Source organism: Bubalus kerabau, chromosome 4 (assembly GCF_029407905.1).
Source record: "Bubalus kerabau isolate K-KA32 ecotype Philippines breed swamp buffalo chromosome 4, PCC_UOA_SB_1v2, whole genome shotgun sequence".
Lineage (NCBI taxonomy): Eukaryota > Metazoa > Chordata > Mammalia > Artiodactyla > Bovidae > Bubalus > Bubalus kerabau.
In genome coordinates this window covers 79,917,011-79,940,683 of record NC_073627.1, presented here as the reverse complement: position 1 = coordinate 79,940,683, position 23,673 = coordinate 79,917,011, and the positions used below count along the sequence as shown (strand labels likewise).

General features: G+C 38.6%; 1 long non-coding RNA gene across 5 annotated transcripts in view; it reads left to right on the top strand.

The window, feature by feature from the left end:
- LOC129649878 (uncharacterized) overlaps positions 1-23,673 on the top strand; it is a 278,357-nt gene that overhangs the window by 69,423 nt on the left and 185,261 nt on the right. The window contains exons 4-5 of one of the 5 annotated variants that reach the window (XR_008713351.1): positions 18,188-18,277; positions 19,548-19,874. The exons of 3 other annotated variants lie outside the window; for them this stretch is intronic. This is a non-coding gene — a long non-coding RNA (uncharacterized LOC129649878). Of the gene's footprint in view, positions 1-18,187; positions 18,278-19,547; positions 19,875-23,673 lie in introns of those variants that run through there. One more of the 5 variants, XR_008713350.1, reaches the window with a different exon arrangement.

The window sequence follows — 23,673 nt, the reverse complement described above, 5'->3', positions numbered from 1 at the left end:
ATATCTTTCTATTTCTCCTTTCTTTTGGCTTCTCTTCTTTTCACAGCTATTTGTATGGCCTCCTCAGACAACCGTTTGGCCTTTTTGCATTTCTTTTCCTTGGGGATGGTCTTGATCCCTGCCTCCTGTACAATGTCACAAACTTCTGTCCATACTTCTTCAGGCACTCTGTGCATCAGATCTAATCCCTTGAATTGATTTGTCACTTCTACTGTATAATCACAAGGAATTTGATTTATGTCATACCTGAATGGCCTAGTGGTTTTCCCTACTTTCTTCAATTTCAGTCTGAATTTGGCAATAAGGACTTCATGATCTGAGCCACAGTCAGCTCCCAGTCTTGTTTTTGGTGAATGTATAGAACTCCATGTTTGGCTGCAAAGAATATAATCAATCTGATTTCGGTGTTGACCATCTGGTGATGTCCATGTGTAGAGTCTTCTCTTTTGTTGTTGGAAGAGGGTGTTTGCTATGACCAGTGGGTTCTCTTGGCAAAACTCTATTAACCTTTGGACTCCTCTTTTCTGTACTCCAAGGCCAAATTTGCCTGTTACTCCAGGTGTTTCTTGAGTTCCTACTTTTGAATTCCTGTCCCCTGTAATTAAAAGGACATCTTTTTTGGAAGATGTCCTTAATTCTAGAAGGTCTTGTAGGTCTTTGAAGAACCGTTCAACTTCAGCTTCTTCAGCTTTATTGGTCGGGGCATAGACTTGGATTACTGTGATATTGAATGGTTTGCCTTGGAAATGAGCAGAGATCATTCTGTTGTTTTTGAGACTGCATCCAAGTACCGCATTTCAAACTCTTTCACTGACTATGATGGCTACTCCTTTTCTTCTAAGGGATACTTGCCCACTGTAGTAGACATAATGGTCATCTGAGTTAAATTCACTCCGTAGGTAGAATTAAAAGCCAGAGATAACAGAGCTAAAGGTCAGCAGTTTAAAAAGGAGGTGTAGTGTCAGAAAGGGTTAAAACTGGGCTTTTCAGGGGAGAAAGTATCACAGAGTATTTCATGAAATGTCCCTTTGCCATGGAATTGACTTGGGGAACCTTAAACTGATGCAAAGAAGTTTCAAACACTCCCCATATTTTAAAGAATTTCCAGGATAGGAGTCTGACACCTTTCTAGTTAGTCATGGTCCAGTAAATTCTACTAGTCAACTATCCATTCTTTTCCTCTATTCCATTTACATAGAAATACTACAGGAAAGGTGGCTATTTCAAAGAACACTGTTGAAGTCCTATATGAGACCCTAGAAGCGAGAGATAGAGCTTGTGCTGCCCTTTCCTGTTGAAGATTAGGTGTATGTCCCTCATCCACAATCTCAGGGATGTGGTTCAGAGAGGATAATTTGTAGAGAGAGAAGAGGATCCTGGCATTTTACTTCCCTTTCAGAAGTGTTCTTATGAAGTGGTTTGCTGATATGACATCTGTGCCTTTTTTTTTACAATTTTTTTCATCACCTAAATTATTTATTTATGTTTGTAATTTTAAACTTTAAACATTTTATTTTGTCTTGGGAGATATAGCCAATTAACAACACTGTGGTACTGTCTGGTGAATAGCGAAGGTGACTCAATCAACCATATACATGTATCCATTTCTCCCCCAAACTTCCCTCCCATTCAGGTTGGACATCTGTGCCTTTTTGAATACAGCAATAAGATAATTGTGGACAGGCAGGAGGAAAATCCTGGGAGGAGAGACAACAGATATGTAGCAGTCAGCTCCCACCCCTTGTGGTGTAGCAAGAATGTGTAGATTTTTGTGGGTCTGCTGAGCATTTGAAGGAGGTGAGCTTGAGCTGTTCTGTAGGGACCACACTTAAGAAGGTTATTCTCTGTGTGAATGATTCTACTAACAGAGGCTCTAAGATTCTACTAAGCTGGGGCAGAGAGCAGAAAGGAATTAAACTGAAATCAGATATCTCTTATCAGCATGGGCAGGAATTGAGGATATCTCTAATAAAGTCTATCAAGGAACCCACAAGTACCTAATTCACATTTGCAATAAAGAGAACATTGAGCTACGGTAAATACTGTGTGAAAGAAAAGCCAACAGCCAAAGGGGCTCCAAATGCAGTCTGAGAACAGAGATACAGTGCCTCTCAAACTTCCTTTCCAGGATTTTGGGAGGAGAGATAAAGAGTAAATGCTGTTATCAGACCAAAGGGTAAAACAAATCCAAAGAGCTTGTACTTAAAATTGACTGGAAGTGGGGAGCTGTCCAAAATGTAGTTATTAGCAGTCCTCCAAGAAATAGACTGGACTTCCTTCGTGGTGTGATGGTAAAGAATCTGCCTGCTGGTAGGAGACTTGGGTTCGATCCTTGGGTCAGGAAGACTCCCTGGAGAAGGAAATGGCAACCCACTCCAGTATATTGCCATATACTTCCCTGGAGAATCCCATGGACAGAGGAGCCTAGTCCATGAGGTCACAGAGTTGGACGCAACTTGGCAACTAATCAGCAACAAAGAAGTAGATATCAAGGTGATTAAACGAGCAAGGATTTAAAAAAAAATGATTGGAGTATAGTTTATTTATAATATTGTGTTAGTTTCAGGTATATAGAAAGGTGAATCATATGAATACACTTATCAACCTCCTTTTATTAAGATTCTTTTCTTATATACATCATTACAGAGTATTGAGTAGAGTTCCCTGTGCTACACAGTTGGTCCTTATTAGTTATCTATTTTATATATAGTAATGTGTATATTTCCATCCTAAACTCCTGATTGATGCCTCCCCGCAAGCAAGGATTTTTATTATGGAAATCAACTGTGAGAGAAAATGGGGAAGAAGCCTGGGGAATCTGGAGAAGCAGGTGTCAGATGACAAGGCAGCCCTGACTCTGAGTGAAGGGGAAGGTAGGGTGGGTGGAAATGTTATAATCAGCTATGTGGTCTCTGAAAGATTCAGTAGGGTACTTGGGAACTTGCTAGCCAAAGTTGCCTATCAGAGGAATTCCATGTCTTCCAGGAATAGACTCGTTATGTATCCCTGCAGTCTCTGTCGTTTGCTGGCAGCATCCCACGAAAATCATGACCTAGGAATAAAGATGATAGGTTTCAGAGCACATGGCCTGGGGTTTTCCCTGTTGTTGGCGGTCTACCAAAAAATACTTCCAAGGCCACTTTAGTAGTTTAGAGAAAGTAGAGTTTGACTGAGCATGGGTAAAGGAAATGCTGGGAAAAGCTTGAAGCTTGAACTCCATGAGTTGCAGAATAAAGTAATTATATAAGCTGATGAGTAGCTTGGGAGAAAAGCAGAGGCAGATAATTCAGGGTTCAGGACATGACTGAGACAGTTTTGTGCTGGCCATCTAGGGCAGTGGTAGCTAGAACTTGGACACAGGGAGGAGAGAGAAAATCGGAGCCTTTAAAATGAGACAAAATGCTAGAACCATCAGTTTAACAGTTTAAACTAGTTCTCAAAGAAATAATCTTGTTGCTCTGGTTTTCTTCATGTATGTATTTACCTTGTCTCAAGTATTATTCTATCTTGTTTTATTTTTTTCCGAGGTTACTAATTCTGTAAAAGAGATACGATTAATCTCTTGGGATTAAACACTATGAGGTACCATTTCACGCCAGTCAGAATGTCTGAGATCCAAAAGTCTACAAGCAATAAATGCTGGAGAGGGTGTGGAGAAAAGAGAACCCTCTTACACTGTTGGTGGGAATGCAAACTAGTACAGCCACTATGGAGAACAGTGTGGAGATTCCTTAAAAAACTGGAAATAGAACTGCCTTATGATCCACCAATCCCACTGCTGGGCATACATACTGAGGAAACCAGAATTGAAAGAGACACGTGTACCCCAATGTTCATCGCAGCACTGTTTATAATAGCCAGGACATGGAAGCAACCTAGATGTCCATCAACAGATGAATGGATAAGAAAGCTGTGGTACACACAATGGAGTATTACTCAGCCATTAAAAAGAATATGTTTGAGTCAGTTCTAATGAGGTGGATGAAACTGGAGCCTATTATACAGAGTGAAGTAAGCCAGAAAGAAAAACACCAATACAGTATACTAATGCATATATATGGAATTTAGAAAGATGGTAACAATAAGCCTGTATGAGAGACAGCAAAATAGACACTGATGTATAGAACAGTCTTTTGGACTCTGTGGGAGAGGGAGAGGGTGGGATGATTTGGGAGAATGGCATTGAAATATTTATAATATCATATATGGAACTAGTTGCCAGTCCAGGTTTGATGCACGATACTGGATGCTTGGGGCTGGTGCACTGGGACGACCCAGAGGGATGGTATGGGGAGGGAGGAGGGAGGAGGGTTCAGGATGGGAACACGTGTATACCTGTGGCGGATTCATTTCGATATTTGGTAAAACCAATACAATATTGTAAAGTTTAAAAATAAAATAAAATAAAAATAAAAACTCTCAAAACTGCTGATTCAAAAAATAAACTTCTATTGTGTACATTATGATTTTCAAAAGCAGGTAAAATGTGAAAGTGAGCTTGATATATCTCTCACTATCTTCAGCATTTTTTTTTTTTTTTTTTTTGTCATCAATGTCCTTTTCCTGTTTCACTCCCCGTGGATAATTTTGAAGCTCAACCAAGTCATCACATATAACTTTACTGTGGTTAAGCTCTAGTTGCTCTTCTAAAATGACACGTAGGCTTTCTTTAGATCTCTTACTACATGAAAGTTGATTTACGACTTGTTTCATGGTGACTCAGAACTTACAAAGATAGTACAGATTGTTGGCACTCTGAAATTTGATTTACTTTTGAATGATTAATTGATTTCAAGGGCATGCATTAATTGGGTGCTTTGAGGGAGGGAATTTTAAATATAGAGTAAAAGCCTAAGAGTTATATGGCTCAGACGGTAAAGAATCTGCCTGCAATGCAGGAGATCTGGTTTCAATTCCTGGGTCAGGAAGATCCCCTGGAGAAAGGAATGGCAACCCACTCTAGTATTCTTGCCTGGAGAATCCCATGGACAGAGGAGACTGGCGAGCTATAGTCCTTGAGGTCTCAAAATAGCCGGACACAACTATGTGACTGACACTAATCTGCGGTCTGCCGTGGGATTAGTCTGAATTCCATCTATAACACTTTCTGCCTAAATATATAAAGCTCTCCACTGACTCCTTATATCTTTATCTGTGTAATAAAGATATCATTTACCAATTAAGTTGGTTACAGACATTAAATATATTATGTAAGCAATGTGTTTTGAATAATAAGTGGCACAATACGTGGTAGCTAATGCTACTATTTGTGCTGCAGTGCACTTCAGTAACGATGTGAGACACAGGGAGAGAGAGGAGGAACTCTTCATGAGAAATTGATTAGGTCGAAATGAGATTTTCCCAGAAAAAAGGAGTGATGCCAGAATTACAGTCTAGCAGCCTGGGTGGCAATAATCTTTCAGTGGTGCTCAGAGCTCTCTACATTTACCTTCCCAAGCTTCTTTCCCAAGCAATATTTTCTACTTTTATAGCTGATGCCCATCAGCTATCCAGTCTAAGATATTTATGATTTAGCAGGTTATCTCAAGTTTCACAGAGAACATGTAAAGTACGTTCAGCTATCAAATCCAAGCTGCTTCTTTTGCAGAAATTGACAAGCTGATTCTAAAATTCATTATGGAAATGCAAGAAATATAGAATAGTTAAAACAGTCTTTAAAAAGAACAAAATTGGAGGATTCACACATTTAGACATACTACAGTTCAATGAAATACTATTTAGTGTCCAGAAATAATCCTTTACATTTTGTGCCAATTTACTGTGAACAAAGGTACCAGGATAATTTGATTGGAGAGGAATAATCTTTTTGACAAATGGAACTGGCACAGACATGCAGTGCAAAAGAATGAAGTTGGAACTTTAATTCATGCCAATATACAAAAATTACTTCAAAGTAAATAAAAATACCTAAATATGAGTTTAAAATATTAAACTCTTAGAAGAAAATATATATGTGAATCTTCACCATCTTGGGCTAGGCATGGAACCTAATGCACAAACAGCCAAAGAAAAAATAGACACCTTGACATTATCAAAATTTACAACTTTTTTACCCTCAAAGGAGGGATACCATCAAGAAAGTGGAAAGATGTGTGTTCTCTATGTCTGCATCTGTATTCCTGCCCTGAAACTAGGTTCATCTGTATCATTTTTCTAGATTCTAAATACCTGTGTTAATATATGATCTTTGTTTTTCTGACTCACTTCACTCTGTATGACAGACGTTAAGTCTATTTACATCAAATAACCCAATTTCATTCCTTTTCATGGCTGAGTAATATTCCATTGTGCACACGTACCACTTCTTCTTTATCCATTCATCTATCGATGGACACTTAGGTTGCTTCCTTGTCCTGGCTATTGTAAATAGTGCTTCAATGAACATTGGATACATGTGTCCTTTTGAATTATGGTTTTCTCAGTGTAGATGCCCAGTAACAGGATTGCTGCATCATATGGTAGTTCTATGTTTAGTTTTTTAAGAAACCTCCAGACTGATCTCCACAGTGGCCATCTCAATTTACATTCCCACTAACAGTGCAAGAGGGTTCCCTTTTCTCCACACCCTCTCCAGCATTTATTGTTTGTAGGGTTTTTTTTTTTTTTTTTTTTGATGATAGCCATTCTGACTGGTGTGAGGAGATTCCTCATTGTAATTTTGATTTTTAATCCTCCAATAATTAGAGAATAGATGTGTGTACACAGTGGGGAAAGAGGAAGGTGGGAAAATTAGGAGAGTAGCATATGTGTGTGTGTTAAATAGGTAGCTAGTGGGAATCTGCAGTATAGCCCAGGAAGCTCAACTCAAAGCTCTGTGATGACCTAGATGGGTGGGATGGAAGGGAGGTGGGAGGGAGGGCCCAGGGGATATATGTGTGCATACAGCTGATTCACTTCATGGCACAGCAGAAGCTAACACAACATGGTAAAGCAATTACACTCCAGTGAAAAAAGAAAGTGGGAAGACAACTCACTGAATGAGAGAAAATATTTGCAAGTCATATATGTGGTAATGGATTTATATCTATAAAAAAAAGAACTCTTGTAACTCCATAAAAAAATAAAATAACCCAACTAAAAATAGGCAATTGATTTCAATAGATATTTCTCCAAAGAAGAAATAAAAATGGTCAATAAGCACAGCAAAGGATACTCAATACCATTAATCATTAGGAATGAAAATCAAAACCTCAATGAGATGCCACTTTCACTAAGATGGCCACAGTGAAAAAGACAATTGGTGTTTGGGAGGATGTGAAGAAATTGGAACCTTCCTGCATTGTTGATGGGAATGTAAAGTGGTGCAGAGGCTTTGGAAAACAGGTTGGCAGTTTCTCCAAGTGTTAAATATAATGTTACCATATGGCCTAGCAATTCTCTTTCTGGATATATTCCTTGGAGGATTGAAAATGTATGTTCACATAAAAGTTTGTAAGTGAATATTCATAACCTCAGTGTTTATAAAGAGAAACAAGGTAAATATCCACCAACTGAAGAATGGATTTTAAAGGGTAGAATTCCCTACAATGGAGTGTTACTCAGCCATACATAAAAAGGAAAGAAGTGCAGGTACGTGCAACAGCATGGGTTACTTATGAAAACATTATGCTAAGTGAATAAATTTAGTCATAAAAGACCTCGACTGTGTGCTTACATTTAAATAGAAGGTCCAGAATAGGCAGTTTAGAGACATCCAGTAGATTACTGTTTGCTTCGGGCTTAAGGTGGTGTGAGGTTTTGGGAACAACTGCTGGTGGGTATAGAGTTTCTTTTTGGGATGATGAGAATGTTGTAAAATTAGATTGCAATTATGATTTCACAGATATGGGAATGTGCTAAGCATCATTGAGTTGTTAGCTTTAAATGCGTGAATTTTTGGCGTGTGAATTGTATCTTAATAAGTTTGTTGAAAAGCGTAATATTCAAAGGATTCCATAGAAATCTGAATGGAGACATTAAACTCTAGTATTTCTAAGTGGTATGGAATATGAGAAAAACAGAAATCTAAGGGATTTGGGAAATATATAATAGGTTGATTAAGTTTATGATTTGATTCCTTTGATAGGACTGCCTTATTTGAATAACATAAATTATTCCTGTTTATGGCAACTGGTTAGATTCCATAGATCAAAAAGCACAAGTTGGCTTGGTCTCTGGAGGAATTTGCTGAGCAGACAAAGCTCTGTTAGCCTGGGCAGTGAGAAGTACCAGGTTGTTTGGAAATCAATTTGATGAGGAAAAGAATTTAACATTCTTCAAAAAGCCCCTTCTCCTTCTCTAACTGACTAAGAAGGAGAAGAGGGCAACAGAGGATGAGATAACTGGATGGCATCTCCGATTCAATGCACATGAACTTGGGCAAATTCCAGTAGACGGTGAGAGACAGGGAGGCTTGGCGTCCTGCCGTCCATGGTGTCGCAGAGTCGGAGAGGACTTGGTGACTGAACAACAACAGAAATCCTCTAGCGGGTGGGATCAATTAACTTTTTCTTTAGGTAGCTAGATATTAAATACTTTAGGTTTGTAGATAATATAATCATTGTCAAAACTATTCAGCTGCCTTTTTTTATCAGAAAGCAGCCATGGACCATACCTATATGAATGAGAGTGGATGTGTTCCATTGAGATTTTATTGGTAAAAGGGTAATGACTGAATTGGGCCTAAACACCATAGCTTGCCATTTCGCTTTAGGGGAAAACTCATGTTACAGAGGAGATCTGGAATGAACAATTGTCTAGATCCAATTCCCAGATCTTCTAGGATGCATAGAAAGACACAGAAACTTGGATCTGATAGCTAATATAACAACACACGTGACTCATTATGAAGACATCTAGACCTATGGGGGACTTGGAATTCCCAGACCAGCCCAACACGTGAGTACAGGGCAGGGGAAGCAGCTCAGCCTATTGCTCCATGTATACTCTGATGAAAGGTGCAGTAGTTGCATAAAAGGTGTGTGTGCTCAGTCGCTTCTGTCATATCCCACTCTTTCCAACTCCATGGACTGTAGCCTGCTGGGCTCCTCTGTCCATGGAACTCTCTAGGCAAGAATACTGGAGTGGGTAGCTATGCCCTCCTCCATGGGATCTTTCTGACCCAGGCATAAAATTAGTTAATATTTTTATTGTTTTAATTCTAATGCTTCAATAGAAAGAAAATATCAGGCCTTGGTAAAAATTTGAGGATTTCCTCAAGATGGACTTATATCTTAGCTGACCATAAATATCCCAGTATAACAAATGGTTTTATGGAAAGTTAAGCCTAAAGTCTCATATGACTTTTGAAACCATAACAGTCTTATCCTGTGGGATCTTTGCATGTTTTCTGGAAGCAAATGCAAATAATCAAGTAATAGAAAGACACTAAGAAGACACTGAAAGTGTCAGCCAGATAAAAATCTTATGGGAATTTAAAGCAAGAATAGTGTCAACAGAGCTTAGGTTTGTTCTCAAGTGTTTCTCTGAAGGGCCTGTGGCAGAAAGAACATTTTGGAATCAGGGCTTCTAGGGGACTGTTATTAGAACTACATACTAGTGGAGATTCATTCTAATGACTCCAGGGAATTCTGCTCTGTCATCTCTCCCTTCCCCCTCATTACATTTCCCCACTGTTTATCATTTATTACTGATGCTGTGTGGCAGTTTCATTTGCAAAGTTCCATGCTCAAGGGAACCTATGTCACATGGGGTCTCTGTGAGTAGACAGAGTAGTCTGTGAGTAGAGGGAGAGCAGGATGAAGGTGTCTGGGGCCACATTTGGGATACCTGATGACCTTGGTGATAGATATATATGCTTGTTGATGGGAGACCCTCTTGGTTCCCAGCCCAGACCTGCCTTTAACATCACTAATTTTCATTTAGATAATTCAGTCCCATTACTAACTGAGTCTAATGTTTTTATTGTGTGAGAAATGAGAAGCATAAAACTGAGGATTACACGTTTAAAGTGGGTAGCTAGCTTTGGAATCAAGCTACTGAGGATAAAAAAAGTGAAGCTGTCCTTTATTACACAGAGACTTTAAGTGAGAGAAAGGGGGTTGGAGAGAGACTGATGTTGATCCTTCAATTCCCAACATATACAAATATGCTGCTGACTGCAACATCATCCGTCCCCTTTATCCCTTTTTCTTTTAATTTTTTTTCAGGATGGCTTGTATCTCTGGGCTGCTAAATTTTTTCCTCCACCCATGCTTTTTTTTTTTTTTTTGTCTCTTTTCTGTCTGTGACTCTTCTCTCTTTCCCCTTTGGTGTTGACCTTATAAGCTCCTGGTGGTCTCAAGTGACTTTTCTACAGTGCCCCAATCAACCTCACGGGGGCTAGTCTTGGTCCAGGAGAGAAGTGGTTTCAGTATTTTGATTTGGGAGGCTGCTTGTAGGATGTTCATAAGCAGTGACACTCATACAATGCCCAGACACATCAGCCATGAGATTTACCACGTCCTATGAGCTGATAAGCTTCCCAGGTGGCTCAGTGGTAAAGAATCCACCTGCCAGTGTAGGAGCTACAGGACACATGGGTTTGATCCCTGGGTTGGGAAGATCCCCTGGAGAAAGAAATGGCAACCCACTCCAGTATTCTTGCCTTGAGAATTACATAGTCAGAGGAGCCTGGGCAGGCTACAGTCCATGGGTTGCAAAGAAGTTAGACATGGGTAAGCGACTGAACACATACAAATATTAATCCAATGAGAAGTACCTGTGGCTTTGATTAAAAAATAATTAAACATCACTAGGCAATCAGTGGCATCATTTCTTCATTCTCTTAGTGCTTTTATTGATATGTTTAGTAACAGTCTTCATGTTCAAGGTGAACCAAGGAAGCATGATGACTGGCTTTCCTGGAGAGAACTGCATAGGAAGTAGGTGTGAGAAAAGAAGGGGAGATTAAGTGAGCAGAGTTTGAGTGATCTTCTGAGTGTCTTGGGAGGCCAGAGACTAGTCTCTAATCTTCCATGAACACTTTCCCTGTGTTCCTCCTGTAATTACTCCAAGATGCTTCCAAGTAATAACTTCAGTCTTAACACTTCATTTTTATTCCCATGATACCTTGAACCTAAAAACTTACAGGGTTGAGAATATTCCAGAAATCATCATGCAAGTAGGAAATGTGTTGGGGTGAAAATCCTCAAATTTTGAGAAAAGAAAAATTGGAGGAAGATAACTTGTAGACTTGAGGAAGGCTAAACATTTTAGGATTATAAAGGAAACTGACAGTTCTAAAATATCCTAGATTTATAAAGAGAAAAATATAGTTTTGCTTTCTCAGAAATGCTTCCCATGACCAACCTTTATCAGTAAGTCCCACTCTTCCTTCTGCCTTTGTTACTTTCTGTTGCATCAGCTTATGGTTTCCTTGTCACACTTGCCATAATCAGAAATCATTTTGTTCATTTTTGTTTTTATTTATCATGTATTTCTGCTTCCAGAATTAAAGCTCCATGGTGAAGAAATCTGCCTAGTTTAGATAAACAAACTTGGCAAGTGATATAACATCTCTAAGCTATAGTTTCCTAAAGGATGAAATAGGGATTATAAGACATGTGGCGGATTCATTTTGATATTTGGCAAATCTAATACAGTTATGTAAAGTTTAAAAATAAAATAAAATTAAAAAAAAATAAAAAAAAAAAAAAATAAAATTCAACATTCAGAAAACTAAAAAAAAAAAAAAAAAAAAAAAAAAAAAAAAAAAAAGACATACCTCAAAGATTTCTTTTAAAATTAAATTAAATGAGATAATACTGTTGACCCTTGAACAATAAGGGTTTGAACTTTGTGGCTTCACCTACAAATGGATTAAAAAAAAATACTGCTCCAATACTGTATCTCATGGGAGGTTGATTGAATCTGCTGATGCAGAACCACAGATAGAGACAGACTGTAAAGTTACATCTGGATTTTCCACTGCATGGGGAGTTGCCATACTTAACCCCTTGTGTCCTTCAAGGGTCAACTATACATGAAAAGCAGTTATCAAAGTGACTGAAATTCAAGAAGCATTTAATGAAAGGAAGATGTTATTTCTTCTGTCATTGTCATCATCCCAGGCCTGTTCTTTGTTTAACACTATGATGGCAGATGTAAAGAAAACAGCAACTTATAGGAGAGAGGGAGGCTGGAGACAGAGGAAGAAAGAGAGAGGAAAATGCTATCAGTTATTTTTTGATCCGCAATAAAATAATCACTCCAAAACTTAGTCCAGTAAGTCCCATACATACAAACGAGTTCCATTCAGAAAGCAAGTTCTCAAGTCCAATTTGCTTATAAGTCCGACTGTTAGTCCGGCACCCAGCTAACACAATTGGCTATATAGTACTATACTGTAAGAGATTTATAATCATTTTCACACAAATAGCACATAAAAAACAAAAACATTTTTAGTCTAAGAGTACAGTAGCTTGAAAAGCACAGTACAACAGCTGTCATTAATGGGCCGGCATTGAGCGAACAGGCAAGAAGAGTTCCTGACTGGAGGAGGGAGAAGGGGTAGGAGGTCATAGAGCTAAAGGATTGGCAGCAGTAGAAAACAGTTATTGTTTAGTCACTAAGTTGTATCCAACTCTTTCGTGACCCCACGGACTATAGCCCTCCAAGGCTCCTTCATTCATGGGATTTTCCAGGCAAGAATACGAGAGTGGGTTGCCATTTCCTTCTCCAAGGGCTCTTCCTGACCCAAGGGATCAAACCCATGTCTCCTGCATTGGCAGGCAGATTCTTTGCCACTGAGCCACCTGGAAAGCCCAGGAGGTGGATGGCAAGCTGCAGTTTCACTTACACCTTTTTACCTGATTAGACCTGCGAACACAAGTCCACATCTTTGAAAGTTTGCAACTTGAAGCTTCCTAACATAGGGGCCTTTTTGTATTCTAAAACCATCATTTTTTATGCTTAGTAATGGTATTTCTGAGGGTCAGAAATTAGTGTTGAATTTAATAGGACAACTTTCTTTGTTCTACCATCTCTGGGACCTTGGCTGGGCAGACTTGAAGGCTTGAGGTGATTCAACATCTTGGAGCTAGAATAACCTGGAGGTGATTCCTTCCTCATCTGGTCTACGTGCTGTTCGTTAGCTGGGACATAGGTTGGTTGTGGGTCAGAGCACCCCCACTTTGATCTGCATGTGTTCTCTGTGGGCTCATCTGAGTTTCCTCACAGTGTGACAGTGTGGTTTACCAAGCAGGAGTTCCAAGAGAGCAAGGCAGAAGTATATGAACTGTAATCCTTTATTCTCAGAAGTGATAAAATGTCATTCCCCTCTCTCAAAACATACACAAAAGTTCACCCCAGATCAAGGAGAGGGGACCTGGGATATCCCTACTATTATCCCTACTACCTGGGATAATTTTCAGCGTTACATTGAAAGTATGTGGGATGCAGTATTTTGTGTCTCTCTTTGGAAGATAAGATTGACTTCAGAAACCATTGTATATAGTTTAGCCTGACAAGGTTGAGAAGAAAGCAGAAAGAGGGCTATTCAACCACAACCTGCCCCTCCCACTGACATGCATGTGCTAATTTCTCTATCAGGAATGACAGTCTCTTCCATTTTTATTATATTCTCTCATTTGTTTTCTCTGTCTCTAAATTTTTCAAGTTGGGTATATGGAAATATCATTATGTTAAAAAAAAAAAGGACTACAGAGGAAGAACAAATTAGAGAAGTGATTAAAATATTGTGATCCTATTTTAAGTAACTAGGGGTATTTAGAGAGGGGCATGTTTTGTAGATAGTGCAAATTCAGAGATTTTTTGACAAAATTATTTAAGGATTCTGAGACTCTGTTTGTGAATGTTGGTGTAGGAGACCATTAAGAAGTGATATTTGGCAAAACTAATACAGTTATGTAAAGTTTAAAAATAAAATAAAATTTAAAAAAAATCAAAAAAAAAAAAAAAGTGATTAACGTAACATGAATGAGTTAAGTGTTGTCTCGTTCTCCAGGTAGGAAGAGATTTTATTAAAAATAGTTGTAGTGAGCCTGTCCAGTCAGAAACATCTGGAAAGTAGATAATTAAACTTAATCACATTTCTCTGCATATTTTATGCAAGAAACAAGCAAGGAGGAAAGACAGAGAGGAAAGTGGCCCATGAATGAGTGTCCTTGGAATAAGATTGAAAGCATTTTAAGGTTTTTGTTTTGTGAAACATGGGGAAAAAATTGAGCATAAGCCTATGATTTTCCTCTTCCCTCCTTTCTTTTTGTGGGCCATTTGTGGTTTGTTATTTCTCCCTCTTTCTAGGTGTATCTTCTCTTATTCTTTTAAATGGGACTTTTCAGATGGCCCTCCATGTATTCCACTTCCTTGGTGAAACATGTCACAGGAGCATTTATCAGGAAGGCCACTTCATCACTTTGGAGTGAAGGGAGGAGCAGTGTCTTAGAGGCAGCAATTGTTGTAGAGGAATAGAGAGGAACACTTTTGTTCTGTAAACTGGGCAATGTGAAGTTATCACTGCTAGTCTTTGGTTGACTGGTTTCCATCTACAGTCATGAGATAGAGCATTGTTAGTGCTTACGGAAATAAGGTATTTTTGGACATAAAGCATAAACTAGATTGGTAGTTTAACTAAGGCTGAAGATAACTGAAATCTGTTAAGAATAACAAAGCACATAAACCAATTTAGTTGAATGAAATTAAGGCTAAATATATACTTAGCCCATATGTCATGTATTATTTTATTTTTTACTACATAACTAATGATGTTCTGGGTACTAAAATGGAAGAGAAAGAGTGATGGTACACATGAGAGAAATCTAGAGGAAAGAATATTGACTGGAAAAATGAATGATGTAAACATTGAGATCATTTACAATCATAAAAATATAAACCAACTAAATATTCAATAATATGCATATGTGCTAAATTGCTTCAGTCGTGTCTAACTCTGTGCAAACCTATGGACTGTAGTCTGCCAGGCTCCTCTGTCCAGGGATTCTCCAGGCAAGAATACTGGAGTGGGTTGCCCTGCCCTCCTCCAGGGGATCTTCCTAACCTGGGGGTTAAAACTGCGTCTTTTATGTCTCCTGCATGGCAGGTGAGTTCATTACCACTAGTGCCATCCCATTCAATAATAATAAGAATGTTAAAATAAAAGATTTCACACACTTGTATCTGCAGCCTTAAGGTAACATTAAATGATGTGGAAAATGATCACATTGTTTTATGGAAGATACAAATAAGAGTGTGCAGTATAATTCAAATTATACAAAGATATATGCCTTGATGAAGATTGTAAAGAAATATTTTTAAGTGTATTAAAATGTTGAGTAGGTATCACTGGTTGGCAGAATACCAGGATATTTTAATGTTCATCTTTTCTCTTTTCCATATATTTCAAAATTCAAAAATACATTATTTTCTCATTAGTATTTAAGTAATGCTACCAAAATCACTGCAGATGGTGACTGCGGCCATGAAATTAAAAGATGCTTACTCCTTGGAAGGAAAGTTATGACCAACCTAGATAGTATATTCAAAAGCAGAGACATTACTTTGCCAACAAAGGTTCGTCTAGTCAAGGCTATGGTTTTTCCTGTGGTCATGTATGGATGTGAGAGTTGGACTGTGAAGAAGGTTGAGCACCGAAGAATTGATGCTTTTGAACTGTGGTGTTGGAGAAGACTCTTGAGAGTCCCTTGGACTGCAAGGAGATCCAACCAGTCCATTCTGAAGGAGATCAGCCCTGGGATTTCTTTGGAAGGAATGATGCTAAAGCTGAAACTCCAGGACTTTGGCCACCTCATGCGAAGAGTTGACTCATTGGAAAAGACTCTGATGCTGGGAGGGATTGGGGGCAGGAGGAGAAGGGGATGACAGAGGATGAGATGGCTGGATGGCATCACTGACTCAATGGACATGAGTCTGGGTGAACTTCAGGAGTTGGTGATGGACAGGGAGGCCTGGCGTGCTGTGATTCATGGGATTGCAAAGAGTCGGACACGACTGAGCGACTGAACTGAACTGAACTGAACTAGTTATAAATGTGACAATGGTCCTATCTGATTGTAGGACTCTGAAAGAACCATGCTCTGAAGTCTCCTTAAAGACAAAACTAGGAATAATAGGAATAATGGGAGAGTGCTTTTTACCCACTCAATTGACTTACAGATTGAAGGCAAAAGAAGAAGGGGACAACAGAGGATGAGATGGTTAGATAGCATCACCAAGCCAATGGACATGAATTTGAGCAAATTCCAGGAGATAATGGAGGTCAGAAGAGCTAAATAGCATGCTACAGTCCATGGGGTCACAGAGAGTCAGACACGATTAGCGACTGAACAACAACGTTGCAAAGTTATTTTTAAAAACTGGAGCTCAAATGTTAAAAAATGGGAATGCTTTAGTGATTGATGAATTGTCCTTGGAAAGGTTTGTGATTATAGTTCCTATAAATAATGCAAGCCTTCAGTTAAGAATTAGATTAACATAACCTTCCAGCCTTGAGCTATCTTGATTTTAAGTAGGTGGCAAGTCTAGTTCTTCCTAGTGTTTGTAATCCAACTGGAAACTTGAAATAACCTTTAAAGTGTATGTAGAGTTTCCAAGTTATTTTTCATTGTAGATTGTAAAATGGGATATATTTATGGACTTTTTAAATGTCCCAGAAGATCACTAATAAATCCCAATAAGAACATTGCTGTTGAAGCATTTCCTCAAGTTAAGTGAGGTTGGGGAATACTGCACATGTCAAAAAAGGAGAGGTATTATTTGATTGTCTACATCATTTCCTACTACAGCCAGAATAATCTGAAAATATGCTTTGGACCAGACACATATTTTAAATGATTCAGCAAAACTTGGAAGAGGATATAGAAAAGAAGTATTTATTTTCTTGATTGTTTATTAATATTTTTTAGGGATATTTTTCTACCAGAATACACTATCATGCTAACTTGAATTGTAAGGCAGTACTACAGCTTACTACAGCTTGCAAAGAGTCAGACACGACTGAGCACACACACAATACAACTTCATTTCAGAACAATAATTTTTATTTTTTGTAATTGTAAAAGTAATTTTTTAAAAGCCTAGTGGATGTTGATGCTAAGTCTAGGCATCAATTTAATGCCTAGAGATTAATCAATTTTCTTAATATCCCTAAGAAAATTAAAAGGTTCTGTTCATATTTACTTATGATAAGATTGTTCCTATAAGAAATCCTAAGCATTTTTCAAAAATCAAAAATTCATAGAATTAATAATTGAACTTAGCTAGGCTAAAAAATCTCTGGTTAATATACAAAAACAAAACATACAAAACTAATGAACAAACAAAAATACTTATATATTTTTTTAGCCTACAGAATTTATCATTTCTTAGTGCAGGTTACCAAAATAAATGCTTTTATTTTTTGCCTATCTAAAAAGTATTTATTTCACCTTTATAATTTAAAACATTTTTACAGCTTTTAGAATACAATACAATTTATACAAATAAAATTTACCCTATTTATGCGTAGTTCTGAGAGTTTTGACAAGTGCTGACAGTTCTGTAACCATTACCACCCTCCAAAATTACCCTGTGCCCATCTGTAGTCACCTGTCCTGCCTCCCACAGTCTCTGGTAACCACTGATTTATTTTCTATTCTATTGCCTTGCCTTTTTAAAAAATGTCATATAAATTGAATCATGCAGCATGTGGCTTTTTAAGTCTGGCTTCTCTCATTTAGCATAACGCGTTTCAGATTTATTCATATTGCTATTAATACTTTGTTCCTCTTTATTGCAGAGAAATGCTGTTGTATGCCTGCATCACTGTTTATCCATTACCCAGTTGAGGGGCATACTAGTCGTTTCCAGTTTTTATGGGTTTTATTTGTACCCTCAGGGAAACAGGGGTTTGTTTATGTGATTTGATTTTTATTTCCATCCAGGAACTTAAGCCTTTTGTTCTCTGGAGAGCGACAAGAGAGGCAGGCTCAGGTGAAGTTTTGTGCTCCTCCAGCTGTAGTGTTCCCCTTCCAGAATCCTGCACCATAAGGGGGCTTTCTCAGATCTCCCTGTCCTGGCCCTGATCTTTCTCTTGAGCACTGGGTTAGGTCTGTGAAGATCCTGCAAATAATTGAGAATATCCCTTGTGTCTCGTTTTTAGGGTTTATATTTTCTAATCAGCTCACACTCCACCTTTGGCAATGTGGTAACTATTTACTTGAATTTTTAGATGTTTGTATGTTATCTGTCATCTGCCCCAGAAGACCGACCATTTAGATCTTGTCTCTTCATAGCTGTACTTGTCATCCTTGGATTTTGGGTGAGTTGGTTGTCCTGTAACCATGAATCTAATGAGTTCAGGAAAAGCTGTGACATTTTAGATTATATAGTGAGTTGAATGCTGTGGTTGTTGTTATAGATGTGGGAGTAATGCTCTTTCTTGCTTGCTAACATCCTAAACAGAAGTTGGAAAGCACCTAACCTTTATATTTAAAAAATTTTTAACCAAGTGTATATTTTCTTTCAACACTTTAAAATATATCATTTGATTATCTTTGGCTTCCATTCTTTTAAAAGAAAAGTAAGATGTTCTTATGATTGTTCACCTATGTGTAATGTTTCTTTTTTTTTAATATATATATTTTAATGAAGTACAGTGGACTTCTAATGTTTCAGGTGCACATCAAGGTGGTTCAGTTATACAAATATATATATATTATTTTTGAAATTTTTTTCCATTATAGGTTGTTACAAGATATTGACTATGGTTCCCTATGCTACACAATAAACCTTTGTTGCTTGTTGTATATCTATTTTTAAATTAGAAATCTAGCATTCTATTCATACTAAGTCAAACACTGGAATCAAAATGTCATAATTTTTTAATTAGGCAAAAATTCATGTTTTGTAAAATATACATATTATGCATATTTATATATGTATACAAAAGCTTTTTTTACTACACTTGATAAAGGCTTGAGGAAGAACAGTAAAAAAAAAAGAGAGAGATGGAGAAATTGGAGAACATAAACTAAATGAAATGGGAGCATTGAATATGAAATAGAAAAAGTGAAAAAAACTAGATAAAAGTAAGAGATCATCATATAGTCCAGTTGTTTTTAAATTTGTCTGCTCATGAGAAACTTATCTGGAGCTCTGGAGAAAAAAAGCAATACCTGAGCATTTGTGTTTTTCAAAAAATTTTGAGATAATTCTAATGTGCATCTGGATTTTAAAAAGTGAAAGAATTAATTTCCAGAAAATATAAGCACTCATGCAACTCAATACCAGGAAAACAAACAACCCATTCAAAAACTGAGAAAAGACCTAAACAGACATTTCTCCAAAGACATACAGGTGGCTAACAAAAACATGAAAAAATGCTCAACATCACTCATTATTCAGTTTAGTTCATTTCAGTCGCTCAGTCTGTCCCACTCTTTGTGATCCCATGAATCACAGCACGCCAGGCCTCCCTGTCCATCACCAACTCCCGGAGTTCACTCAGACTCATGTCCATCGAGTTGGTGAAGCCATCCAGCCATCTCATCCTGTCGTCCCCTTTTCCTCCTGCCCCCAATCCCTCCCAGCATCAGGGGCTTTTCCAGTGAGTCAACTGTTCTCATGAGGTGGCCAAAGTACTGGAGTTTCAGCTTCAGCATCAGTCCTTCCAGTGAACACCCAGGACTGATCTCCTTTAGGATGGACTGGTTGGATCTCCTTGCAGTCCAAGGGACTCTCAAGAGTCTTCTCCAACACCACAGTTCAAAAGCACCAATTCTTCAGAGCTCAGCTTTCTTCACAGTCCAACTCTCACATCCATACATGACCACTGGAAAAACCATAGCCTTGACTAGACGGACCTTTGTTGGCAAAGTAATGTCTCTGCTTTTGAATATGCTGTCTAGTTTGGTGCTATATGTATACCTATGGCTGATTGATGTTGAGGTTTGCCAGAAACAACAAAATTCTGTAAAGCAATTATCCTTCAATTAAAAAATTAATTTTAAAAAAGTGACTACAGGTTTTTCTTTTAGATCCTGGTTTTGGTGATATAGAATTCTATTATTTTTCTGTTGACCGATTATGCTGCTGCTGCTAAGTTGCTTCAGTCGTGTCCAACTCTGTGTGAGCCCACCAGGCTCCTCTGTCCCTGGGATTCTCCAGGCAAGAAACTGGAGTGGGTTGCCATTTCCTTCTCCAATGCATGAATGTGAGAAGTGAAAGTGAAGTCACTCAGTCGTGTCTGACTCTTTGCGACCCCATGGACTGCAGCCTGCCAGGCTCCTTCATCCATGGGATTTTCCAGGCAAGAGTACTGGAGTGGGTTGCCATTGCCTTCTCTGAACAATCATGATATAATGGTATTAAATGAGTAATAGTTATGTAATCACAATAGTAAAAGATGTTTATCAGTTTTCACAATCAATTGCCAGACAAAAAATAAAAGGTAATTACAGTTGCAAGCCTAATGGGACATGATTAACAATATAAAATAATTGAATACAGTTTGGAGAAGAGTCAAGCAGAGTGATGTGGTAAGTAGAAGTGCATACATGCACACATTTTCATCCACCCAGATGTTGCAGGAAGGGCAACCCCTTCCAGGGCCCAAAAGCGGTCTCTTGTCTAACACTCAGAAATGAATTGTCTGAGGAGACATAGGAAGTGACAAAACAAGAGATTTTATTGGGAAGGGGTGCCTGGGCAGAGAGCAGTAGGGTAAGGGAACCCAGGAGAACTGCTATGCTTGCAGTCTCAGGTTTTATGGTGATGGGATTAGTTTCTGGGTTGTCTTTGGCCAATCATTCTAACTCAGAGTCCTTCCTGGTAGCACACACATTGCTCAGCCATGATGGAGGATTCTGGGAGATGGTAAGACACATGGTGTCTAACTTTGACCTTTTCTGAACCCTTATGATTTGTGGTGGCTTATTAGTTCTGTGTTCTTTACCTCCTGTCATAAAATAACTCATGCAAATAGTTACTATGGTGGCTGGCCAGTGTTGGGCAGTTTCAATCAGTGTGTTTCCCCTAACACAGCCAGTCTATGTCTTGTGATTTGTGCATTTAATTCATTAACATTTAAGGTAATTATTGATCTGTATGATCCTATTACCATTTTCTTAATTGTTTCAGGTTTACTTTCTGTTGGTCTTTTCCTTCTCCTGTGTTTCCTGCCTAGAGAAGTTTCTTTAGCATTTGTTGTAAAGCCAGTTTGGTGGTGCTGAATTCTCTTAACTTTTGCTTGTCTGGAAAGCTTTTGATTTCTCCATCAAATCTGATTTCTCCATCAAATGCTGAGTAGAGTGTTCTTGGTTGTAGATCTTCCCTTTAATCACTGGCCATCTACCAGGCCATTCCCTTCTGGCTTGGAAAGTTTCTGTTGAGAAATCAGCTGATAAACTGATGGGAGTTCCCTTATATGTTGCTTGTCATTTTTTTTCTTTGTTGCTTTTAATATTTTAACTGTGTCTTTAATTTTTGTCAGTTTGACTACTATGTGTCTTGGTATGTTCCTCCTTGGGTTTATCCTTCCTGGGACTCTCTATGCTTTCTGGACTTGATTGACTATTTCCTTTTCCATGTTTGGGAAGTTTTCAGCTATTATCTCTGCAAAAGTTTTCTTTCTTTTTATTTTTTTTTAAATTTATTTATTTTAATTGGAGGCTAATTACTTTGCAATATTGTATTGGTTTTGCCATACATCAACATGAATCTGCCATGGGTGTACACGTGTTCCCAATCCTGAACCCCCCTCTCCTCTCCCTCCCCATACCATCCCTCTGGGTCATTCCAGTGCACCATCCCCAAGCATCCTGTATCCTGCATCGAACCTGGACTGGTGATTTGTTTCTTATATGATATTATACATGTTTCAATGCCATTCTCCCAAATCATCCCACCTCACCCTCTGCCCAGAGTCCAAAAGACTGTTCTATACATCTATGTCTTTTTTGCTGTCTTGCATACAGGGTTATCATTACCATCTTTCTAAATTCCATATATATGCATTAGTATACTGTATTGGTGTTTTTCTTTCTGGCTTACTTCACTCTGTATAATCAGCTCCATTTTCATCCACCGCATTAGAACTGATTCAAATATTTTCTTTTTAAAGGCTGAGTAATACTCCATTGTGTATATGTACCACAGCTTTCTTATCCATTCCTCTGCTGATGGACATCTACGTTGCTTCCATGTCCTGGCTATTATAAACAGTGCTGCAATGAACATTGGGGTACAGGTGTCTCTTTCAATTCTGGTTTCCTCGGTGTGTATGTCCAGCAGTGGGATTTCTGGGTCATCAGTTCAGTTCAGTTCAGTCTCTCAGCTGTGTCCGACTCATTGCGCACCATGAGTTACAGCGTGCCAGGCCTGCCTGTCCATCACCAACTCCCGGAGTTCACCCAGACTCATGTCCATCAAGTCAGTGATGCCATCCAGCCATCTCATCCTCTACCGTCCCCTTCTCCTCCTGCCCCCAATCCCTCCCAGCATCAGAGTCTTTTCCAATGAGTCAACTCTTCGCATGAGGTGGCCAAAGTACTGGAGTTTCAGCTTTAGCATCATTCCTTCTAAAGAAATCCCAGGGCTGATCTCCTTCAGAATGGAATGGTTGGATCTCCTTGCAGTCCAAGGGACTCTCAAGAGTCTTCTCCAAAAACATCAATTCTTTGGTGCTCAGCCCTCTTCACAGTCCAACTCTCACATCCATACATGACCACAGGAAAAACCATAGCCTTGACTAGACGAACCTTCATTGGCAAAGTAATGTCTCTGCTTTTGAATATGCTATCTAGGTTGGTCATAACTTTCCTTCCAAGGAGTAAGCGTCTTTTAATTTCATGGCTGCAGTCATCATCTGCAGTGATTTTGGAGCCCAGAAAAATAAAGTCTGACACTGTTTCCACTGCTTCCCCATCTATTTCCCATGAAGTGATGGGACCGGATGCCATGATCTTCGTTTTCTGAATGTTGAGCTTTAAGCCAACTTTTTCACTCCCCACTTTCACTTTCATCAAAAGGCTTTTTAGTTCCTCTTCACTTTCTGCCACAAGGGTGGTATCATCTGCATATCTGAGGTTATTGATATTTCTCCCGGCAATCTTGATTCCAGCTTGTGCTTCTTCCAGTCCAGCATTTCTCATGATGTACTTTGCATATACGTTAAATAAGCATGGTGACAATATACAGCCTTGACATACTCCTTTTCCTATTTGGAACCAGTCTGTTGTTTCAAGTCCAGTACTAACTGTTGCTTCCTGACCTGCATACAGATTTCTCAAGAGGCAGGTCAGGTGGTCTGGTATTCCCATCTCTTTCAGAATTTTCCAGTCTATTGTCATTCACACAGTCAAAGGCTTTGGCATAGTCAATAAAGCAGAAATATATGTTTTTCTGGGACTCTCTTACTTTTTCCATGATCCAGCAGATGTTGGCAATTTGATCTCTGGTTCCTCTGCCTTTTCTAAAACCAGCTTGAACATCACGAATTTCACGGTTCACGTATTGTTGAAGCATGGCTTGGAGAATTTTGAGCATTACTTTACTAGTGTGTGAGATGAGTGCAATTGTGTGGTAGTTTGAGCATTCTTTGTCATTACCTTTGGGATTGGAATGAAAACTGACCTTTTCCTGTCCTGTGGCCATTGCTGAGTTTTCCAAATTTGCTGGCATATTGAGTGCAGCACTTTCACAGCATCATCTTTCAGG